Source organism: Pleurodeles waltl, chromosome 9 (genome assembly GCF_031143425.1).
Source record: "Pleurodeles waltl isolate 20211129_DDA chromosome 9, aPleWal1.hap1.20221129, whole genome shotgun sequence".
Taxonomy (NCBI): domain Eukaryota; kingdom Metazoa; phylum Chordata; class Amphibia; order Caudata; family Salamandridae; genus Pleurodeles; species Pleurodeles waltl.
In genome coordinates, this window is record NC_090448.1 from 1,116,310,258 (window position 1) to 1,116,320,588 (window position 10,331).

Here is a 10,331-nt window from a genome sequence, read left to right on the forward strand (position 1 = left end):
CACCCCTCACTCATAATAATACCATCAAGGCCGAAGACGCTGCCTTCTGTTATTTTAATTAAAAAGATGACAAATAAACGCCGAGGTCAAGGGGTCAAAAGGGAAGCGGCACCTTCCCCGGGCAAATTGTTAACGAGAAAGCTCTTGCGATAGCATTTTGCAAGCCCCCGGTGGCTCCTGACAGCTTCAGACCGATCAATACGAGTCCTGCGCCCGCCATTCACCTGTCACGGATGGACCCTTAGTAAACTGTGGCGGGGGAGGTCCGCCCGCAGCGCTGAGGTTACGCACTCACCTGTACACTGCGAGTGCCGCCAACCACCCGGCCTGACAGGCACCTCTCTGCTTCACGGCCCAGCATTGAGTCGCTTTGTATCTGACAGATGCTCTCTCGTACGCCTCTCCTTCCTGTCTGAATGAAGGAACAGAATAATTACTTGCCAGCCATTCATTTCATTTATGACTTTGTCTGTTTGTTCCATCCCGGGCGCTGGTTTCCGACAGGCTGGTTTTGGCTCAGCACAAAATCGCACATTGCATGTGGGATGACTTTGCTGTTCGTATTATAGGGACTTTTAATTCTCTCCAGCACAATATTATCTTGTGCAAGATTATTGGCTGAGGCTAAACAACTTCGATTTTTTCCCCCCAAAGGATTATAATGTAAGTGCGTTTTTGCTTTATAGTTGTGCTGTTGTCTACTAAGTGGCTGCCAGGGGGGTTGCCAGCACCGAGGCGTAACGAAACTTAAAGCCCCCCTCCCCTCTGCAAAGTATCTGTAGGGGAGGCCCTTCCCCGTGGACCCAGTGAGGGGCCTGCCGCCTGTGCAAAGCGTAGTGTGCTGAGGGGGCCCTGGTGCTCGGCGGCCCCTCGCCGCACCGCCAGGGCTGCGGGTTCCTTTGTTACGCCCAGGCGAGCGCAGAGACTGTTGATGCACAACGCCCCTTGCTAGCTTCTTGTGGCACAGTATTGAATGGCTGTAAAGAAGACACGGTGACGTTAGATGCAGGACTTACCAGTGCGGGTAGATGTTGTGGCAGGCTGGGAGTAGTTTGGGAGATTTTTTTGGCGAAATGTGAAACCGGTAAAATCCGACTTTTTTAATGCACCCGGAGAGGACTGCAGATAATATCTGCTTCACAAGCAGACTAGAAACAAGCATTTGCAATCCAACAGGTCTCGCAATTCTCCAAGTTAGAGCTATTAGCAGTTGTAAACTCCCAACCGGACTTTTCTTGCTACATTAAACCAATCGGAAAAAGTACAATTATCGTGTAACAGCAAAAGTGCAATTAACTATGTAACAGGGTCGATGTCATGCTCGACTTCTGCCAAGCAAGATCGCGCTGCGAAAAAAGATAAAAAGTAGATCAGAAACCGGATAGAAAACAGCGATTTTGAAAGGCAAGCCCACGAACCAATGAAAGACACGGACGTGACATGGGTGGGGCTCCGAGCCCTTTTCTAACTGCTAATGCGTCTCGCAAGCGAAACGCATGAGCAAGCGCATGTGACGCAGGCTCGACCCTAAAAATGGTGCTCCATGTTGGTTGGGGCATTTGGCCTCCGGCAGTGAGCGCATGTCCAACTTCCCAACGGGAGCCTGTGCAGGTGCGACTAAGAGCAGCGGGCTTCGGGCGGTGGGCTTGCTGAGCAGATAAGAGCCGAAACTGCAGCTTATCCTGCCTACAGTCATACCACCCTGAATGCGCCCGATCTCGGAAACTAAGCAGGGTCGGGCCTGGTTAGTACTTGGATGGGAAACCGCCTGGGAATACCAGGTGCTGTAGGCATTTTGCCTCTCGCAGACACTAGGTGCTGCACGTCTTAGCTCAATTACACAGCTCCCTCGCTAATTTCATTTTACACTTTTTATTTCCTGCACTCTTTTTTTTCCTGTCTTAAAAAAAGAAATACAAAAGAACAGCAATAACACTAAAATACACACTTTCCAAAGGAAAACTTGCAATAATTCTGCACTTTACACTCCAAGCTGAAGAAAACATTTGCTCCACGACGGGAAAAGGGATCCCTAGCTAAGGCTTTGCTTTCTTACGGTAAGCATATGCGTGAGGTCTTAAGACCCGATCTCACTTCTTGTGATGTCATTTCCTATCAGGTCATGGGTTGTGATGCCACTACCTGTGATTCCAGGTGCAATTTCACACGCCGTGGTGTCATGTGCCGTGATGTCACTGGCATAGTGTCTAACTTGGTCAGTCTCCCCACTTATTTTCTTTAAGACTTGTGCCATGAATAAGCCTTAGCCCCAAGAAATAGTGCTTGAGCCCACAATTGGCAACCAAATGGAAAAAATCAGCACATCTTGTCGGAAAATGTGATAAAAGGACGATGATGTATTCGGTGTGGAAGAATGAAATGAGTTGCAGACACTAGTGTAACAGAGTCCAAAAGCAGAGCATTCCAGAAACAGGGAATAAAAAGAGGAAAGGTGCGTACAATTTGAGTTGTTGTAAAAGCATTCTAAAGCATTTTCCGGCATTTCATGGCACTGTAACAGGTGTCATTCACTTAACAATACAGTCAGCCCAAGCTGAAGAAAACATTTGCTCCACGACGGGTAAAGGGATCCCTAGCTAAGGCTTTGCTTTCTTACGGTAAGCATATGCGTGAGGTCTTAAGACCAGATCTCACTTCTTGTGATGTTATTTCCTGTCAGGTCATGGGTTGTGATGCCACTACCTGTGATTCCAGGTGCGATTTCACACGCCGTGGTGTCATGTGCCGTGATGTTACTTGCATAGTGTCTAACTTGGTCAGTCCCCCCACTTATTTTCTTTAAGACTTGTACCATGAATAAGCATTAGCCCCTAAGAAATAGTGCTTGAGCCCACTATTGGCAACCAAATGGAAAAAAATCAGCACAGCGTGTCGGAAATGTGATAAAAGGACGATGATGTATTCGGTGTGGAAGAATTAAATGAGTTGCAGACACTAGTGTAACAGAGTCCAAAAGCAGAGCATTCCAGAAACAGGGAATAAAAAGAGGAAAGGTGCGTACAATTTGAGTTGTTGTAGAAGCATTCCAAAGCATTTTCCGGCATTTCATGGCACTGTAAGAGGTGTCATTAACTTAACGATCCATTTATCGACCACAGAAAGAATGGGTGAGCAGAGCGTGTGCAGAATAAAACCTGTTCAACATAGGAAAACATCCCAGCAGAGAGCACATTACTCACTGTTGCATCCAAAGCATTAAACTACAGACCTCTGTCTCTTTCAGTTGCACTTGAATTGTAAGAAGGGGCATTATTTTGCATGTTGTTTGAGAAAGGATTCCATGATGAAAGATCTGATTTTTTCAACAACTCCTAAATACTTTCTGTGGGACCCTGGTTTGACAAAAGTAAAGAAAAGACTGGCCACCCTCTGCCTATTAGGCATGGCGAATATGTTGCAGATGGCACTTACAGAGTGACAGAGCCTCTCCATTAAGGGAAAAAAAGTGCAAGAAGAGGGCTTGCCTTCACGTTTATTTCTGGATTTGTTAAGGTAGTGTAGAAGAGATATTTCTTCTGGCAAGAGTGAATGGAGGTGTCGCCACTCAGTGGGATAACGAAGAGAGAACTCCTGCACAGCAGCAACTAATCGTCCTTGGGAGGGGAGAATGAACGCTGCTGTTCAGAAGCAGTGTCTCCCCTGGTGACTCCTCCTTGTCATGCCCTATGGAGGGGTCCAAGGAGGCGCAGCACATGCTGTGTCAGGTCAGGGTTGCCCATTGTAATTGAGTGTGTGAGAGGGGCCGTCTGATAGTCGTGCTAGGTTGGAGAGGGGCTGCTGCAGCCTGTGAAGATGAGAGAATCGGACGTAACCCAGAGCATTTAACGAGCATTTTCAATACAACGGGTCACGCATTTGCTCGAGTTAGAGCTATTACCTTTGTAAACTCCTAACTGGACTTTTCTTGCCACACAAATGAAAAGAAAAAAAAAACGCAGCACGATCACGCTGCGTTTTTTTTTCATTTGTGTGACAAGAAAAGTCCGGTTAGGAGTTTACAAAGCTGGGGGTAGGGTGAGGGAAAGCAATGCTCTTGTGTTTGCTCGAGTTAGAGCTTCTAGCGTTGTAAATTACTGAGTGGACTTTTCTTGCCACACAGACTGAAAATAAAGAGAGCGAGGACGAGCTGGCCCTGGAAAAGCCCCCATCTGACGTTGGTTTATATTTACAGAGGGAGCTGGTGGGGAGGAGGGACTGAACAAGCACCCACACTGTTGAGGTGAAGCAGGCAAATGCCCCAAAAAAATCCCTTACAGAAGAGATAAACAGGACATAGCGTAATTACACAGTACTTTGTGCTGCTCCCAAAGTGAAAAAAGGCAGGACAAAGAGGCAGAACTGACCACTAGCAAGCAAGGATTTTTGAAGGGCACTGCAACTAACAAATCAAAATGCTGGAACTCACTCTTTTGTACACTTTAGTATACAGCAGGCCGAACGCTAACGCTCGACCTAAAAACCTTGATTGCTTCTTTTATGGATTTCTCAGAAAAAATAAATATTCATCAGGTTGCTGTACATGGAATGGATGGGCCAAATCCCAGGGGTGTTTTCATTTTTAAAGGGGTGGGACCATGGGGGTGACCAGCAGTGAGGGGAGTGCACAGAGCACTCCTCACAGTGTGCATGCATGTCTGGCCAGCCGTCTCGGGTGGGCCAAACATACAGGCTCACAAGGGCTCTCTCCAACCTGCCATTGTTTAGCCGGGTTGGAGAGAGCAAGCCCAGGCTCCCAGTTTGCATTGGAGCGCCCAATCAGGGTGCTCCAGCCAATCATAATGCTGCTTTGAACAGCGTCAAGATTGGCTGCAGGGCAGGCTGAGAGCCTGCAGTGCAGCAGAGAGTGGCAGAGAGAGCAGCAGCGACGTTGAGGTTCTTAAAATTTATTTATTTTTTATTTTTGTTTTATTCCCTCCCGCTCCGCCACTTTTCCAAGTCACCAGCCACGACTGCCAAGTCATCAGGCAACATGTTCATGGTTCGCTGCAGAATATCACCTACTTTTTTTCATCCCTGGCCGACAGCCCCATTTCATTGGCTTTCCATGCTTTTTCTTCCCCAGCACTCCTTGAAAGTAAACCTTCTATGCATTTGGGGCCTCATCATGAAGGGCTGCCTGCCTCAGCGCAGAGCATGCGGGCCTCTTTTAATGTTTGCAGTGTGTTACGTGAATTAATTCACTCCAATATTTCCCTGAATTAGGATTTGATTTTCAGACAGTACAGGTCAGAAATAATGATGAGTTTTTGTTTCTGAGCTACTTTGCCTAAAATAATGCACTGACTAGGAGAATTATCGAGTAAAATGAATCCACATTACATATTACAGACTCTAAAAAACAAGGGGGCACATATTAGCGCCATCATTGCATCACTTTTTTTTACGCTAAGGCAGCACTAAAGTGGCCTTTCTGCCGTGCCTTATTTACAAAGTGGCGCAATGCTTGCATTGCACCACTTTGTAACCCCTTGTGTCAAATTATGCCTGCGCCAGGCATAATGTATGCAAGGGGGGAGTTCTGGCACTAGGAGGCCTGCAAAAATGGCGCTGTAAAATGTAAAAGATTTAATTGTGCCATTTTTGGCATCATTTTTAATGCCTGCTCAGAGCAGGCATTAAAATGATGCTCCCATAGTAATCCAGGGGCCTCCTTGCACTTTGCTGCACTAGCATGAACATTTTTGACGCTAGTGTAGCAAAGTGCCAGAATAGCATAATAAATTTTGACACTATTGTGCTAACGACCGATATGGTGCGCCATGGTGTTGTTAGTTGCCAGTAGGGGGCGGTGCAAGAAAAGTGGCACACGATAGCTGATGCGCCACTTTTTCTTAAACATAGGCCCAAGTGTTCAGCTCTCAGGATGACCAGCTCAACCCATCATGATATAGGTAGGCTGTAGGCAGCACCTACTTTCCATATTATAGGTAAAATCATTGCCTAATGGGACATGAATATCAATGCATTTGTGCAATTAGATTCTGTCCCGCACAGAGTTTATGAATCTATACTACGTTAGTATTAATATTTAATGATGTTCTGCAGTGGTGCATGTCACATCAACATACAGAGAGAATTTGTTTTACACTAGGGCAAGGACCACATAGCTTCAGGAATGCAAAATGGATGAAGCTTGTTGATATACGATAAAGCTATTGTTTACCAGAGCATAAATATTAACAACATTGAGTATGCTTGAAGGCATAGGACTCTAACCAAAAAGGTACATTTGTTCATAAACTTAGGTTTATGACCACATTTACCTTTTCTACATGGGGTAGGAATTCACAAAGGGAATTCGGGCAGGCATAAGCCCGGTTGCGTTAGCAAAGATCTCTGCCATGAGTGCAGACATTGCCGTAGTTGTGAATCCATTAAAGGGACAGGCAAAAGGGTATTTCAAGATGTAGCTTACATAGAACGTTTGGGAACACCCACAAATAATGACATTTTTATGGTCTTTCCACACTGCTGTCTAAACCATTTCCATCCTGGAAATGGGAGTAGATTTCCCCAATAATGTGCTTAGTAACTCTCCTTCCAGAGTGGGAAGGTGATCATTTCACCTCACATTTGGTGGGGGAGTAGGCAAAGGGCTGTCTCCATGGGGTTAATGTTTGCCCCATGGAAAGGAGATTTATTTTTATTTTTTAAGTATGATTACATGAGTGAATTAATTCCGCCTGTACCAACTTTGCACCACAAAGATCTTTGTACAGAGAGAATGGAAACAAATGGAAGGAATCACATGATTCCCAAGAGAATTTGCTTGGAAACCAGCATGAGGCTGAGCTTTCCATGCTGATCTGGATGCACTTTCTGGCCAAGTATTACAAAGGCAGGACATCAGCATTAAAATGTAACCATGCAACACAGTTTCACTCGTTCGAACTTCACTGTCTCTATTTTTACCCAGGACACCTTTGAGTACATCCATGTGGAGGCTGGACATGACCTGTTACTTCCAGGGTGCGTTTTAGGTATCACCTGCGCAGCGCTTGCTCTGTGCTTGTGAAATCTATTGTATTCAATATAAATCTTAAAAGGGGCTTACATCCTGCCCTTGCTCTTCATTGGTTCCTGTGCTAGCCACTTACTTTTCCTCTGTTTTCATTGGCTTTAGCATACTATTTCCTACATTTACCAATGCTTGTTGCTTGTTTTTTGATGTGTTTCTCTTATCAGTTTCCTGAGGCTTAATTACTCATTCTCATCTGCTTCTCATCAGCTTTGATGGCTGGCACTAGTTTCGCAGATGCATTGGAAGAATTCTTATCTCAGCAGCAGACACAACTGCATTTCTTTTTTTCTCCTGCATTTTCGTTACATTTATTTAATTGCACCTTTACTTAACTTTCCCTCCTTTCACACAAAACCTTTCCTGGCTGCTCACCTACTTTAGCTGACGGCGGCTCAGTGCCAAGGCTCAGGCGGACAGGACTTCTTTCCGCTTTTGAACTACTCTTTGCAGCGAGTTCCGGGACCCTTTTGGCTGTGTTCTGTGAGGGGAACTTTCAAGGTATCGATTGGTATGCTCCGCAGACTGGATCGGTAGCAGAGCCGTGTTTTCCCCAAACAGAACCTTAACGTACTTAACAGCACTTAAGTTAGATTTGGAGCTCTGTCTTCACGCTTGTTTTCCTGTAAGATAAAGTCCATTTTAAAATGTAACTTGTATTTTAGATATCTATTTTAGCCATGTTACATAATACATAACGAGGCTCATTAAAATGTAAAAAAGAATCCTCCCTTGTTTGACAGCAGCTGCACGGCAGGGGCGCACAGCTGCGAATGCCCTTCTGCCAAGGATGCACGTTTTCATGAGATCTGCGTAAGTGGGAAGCTTTTTTCCTGGGTGCGCTTGATGACAATTTAACAAGAGCAATTCTGGAGTATTATACCATATAAATCAACTTAGTACTGCTGGGTTTCAAGCCCTAATGTTATGTTACAGTGTAATTTATATGATTCTGCTTTATTGTGCGGTTTCAGGACAAATGTTGACGGCCGCATCTCAGGTATTTTTTACCTGCTTTAAACATCATTGCTTTTCATCCCATGTGCTGTTGAAGTTAGCAGCGCTATTTATTGAGTGACGGTGGGATTTATTTTTTGCCCCTGGCCCAGTGCATCTGAAATTCCCCTACACCCATATACAAGCAGAGCTTTTATTCAGTCTGATCTGACCAATCCATACTCCGTGTGCACGAGCCGCCTCTGCTGTACATTAAGCATATTGGAATGGTTTTTAGTGAGCTTGCCCGATGGGTGTTGTTTAGACTACTTTGCCCGTCTTTAAATCTACTTGTTTTTACGAATATTGACGTGGAGCACCCAAGCCAATGTAGACAGCAAAGTTTCCACTCCTTGCTTCGAGAACAGTTAAGTGAAAGATGCCTGTTTTTTTCAGAATAGCATCAGAGATGTTAAATTGTGTCTAATCAAAAACAGTCCTTTTTGTACCACTGTGTGTGCCTTCGTGTTGTCAAGTATGTTATTTGTTTTGCATTTCTAATACAGTATGGGAGGCAAAACTACATGTACCAGAATGCAAAGGGAGAAGTGGACAGTACACCCTTAACGCAAGAATATTTGTTTTTTGTTTCCTTTTGCAGCTTTCTGTGAACTCCATGAGTCATGAGCTCATACATAGACATTTTATGTGAAATTTGGTAGACTTTTATTAGGTTTCTCTTGTAAAGGAGACAAGCATTGGCATAGTCAATAGGTTTTGTTTATTGTCCACGTTATGGTGCTTTTTAAAATTCAAGTTATATTGCACAGCAGCTCAGCTCCTCTGCTATATGTTAAAAAAACATTGACACAGTCAATCGACTTTGCATAGGTGAAACCTGTTTGCTTTGCCATTGCTCGTTTGTGTTATTGTCCAGTCAGGTGGTATTAGAAAATGTGTACTTATGATGTTCATGTGGAGGTTAATAAAAGATAGGGACACAATTACAGGAATTAGGAACTAGGAAAAGGCAAACTTAACTGTGAATCACCCTCACAAGTAATGCAGGCATCCATCCATGGAAGTTCTGCGATGAGAAAGGGATGTAGGAAAGTACCCTCTTTTTGGCAAGTTACCCCCAATTTCTGCCTGATGTCAGTGTGTTTGACTGTGGCACTGGAGTCCTGCTAACTAGGACCCCTGTGCTTATGCTCTCTCTCCTGCGAAATGTGTTACTACGTACAGGTAACCCAGTATTTCATCCCAAATTAGTTTACTGGTCACCCCTTATAAGTCCCTAGTATATGGTACTTAGGTACCCAGGGTGTTGGGGTTCCAGGGGATCCCTATGGGCTGCAGCATTACTTTTGCCACCCATAGGGAGCTGATGCAAAGGCTTCTGCAGGACTGCCATTGCAGACTACGTGAAATGGTACATGCACCCTTTCACAGACATTTTCATGCACCAGGTTATTTATAAGTCACCTATATGTCAATACCTTTGTCCAGCTTCACAATGGTAACTCCGAATATGGCCATGTAAGGTGTCTAACTCCTGGGAATTGTACCCAAATAATGATTCTAGTATTGGTTTTATAATTCCATGGACTCTGGGGGCTCCAGAGTGGACTCCCAGTACTGCCATACCAGCCTTCTGAGGTTTTCCAGGTAGCCCCAGCTGCTGCCACCTCAAAGACAGATGTCTGCCCTCCTGTTGCTTGAGCAGCTCAAGCCCAGGAAGGCAGAACAAAGCATTTCCTTTGGGAGAGGCGTGTTACACCCTCTCCTTTTGGAAATAGGTGTTACAGGCAGGGGAGGGGTAGCCTCCCAGAGCCTCTGGAAATGCTTTGAAGGGCACAGATTGTGCCCTCCTTGCATGATCCAGTCTACACTGGTTCAGGGACCACCAGAACCTGTTCTGCCATGAAACTGGACAAAGGAAAGGGGAGTGACCACTCCCCTGTCCATCACCACCCCAGGGGTGGTGGCCAGAGCTCTTCCAGAGTGTCCCTTGGTCTGCCATCTTGGATTCCAAGGTGGTGGGGCACTCTGGGAGCATCTGAGTGGCCAGTACCAGCAGATGATGTCAGAGCCCTCCGCTGATAGGTGCTTACCTGGGTAGCTGACCAATCTCCCTTTCAGGGCTATTAAGGATCTCTCTCCTGGGTGTTTCCTCAGATTCGGATTGCAAGACTCTAGCAGGAATCCTCTTTATCCTTTACTTCATCTTCTACCGACGGAACCGCATCTGGATCCTCCAGGAACTCTACAAACTGCAAGAAAGAAGCAAAGATGAGTTCTGCAACATTGTATCTTCAGCTCATGCCAGGTCGTGCATCCTCCGAGGACTGCCTGT

General features: G+C 45.3%; 1 pseudogene; it reads left to right on the top strand.

Annotated features, from left to right (window-relative positions):
- Nucleotides 1-1,684: 1,684 nt before the first annotated feature.
- LOC138260547 (5S ribosomal RNA) lies at nt 1,685-1,793 on the top strand (annotated as a pseudogene).
- The last annotated feature ends 8,538 nt before the right edge of the window (nt 1,794-10,331 follow it).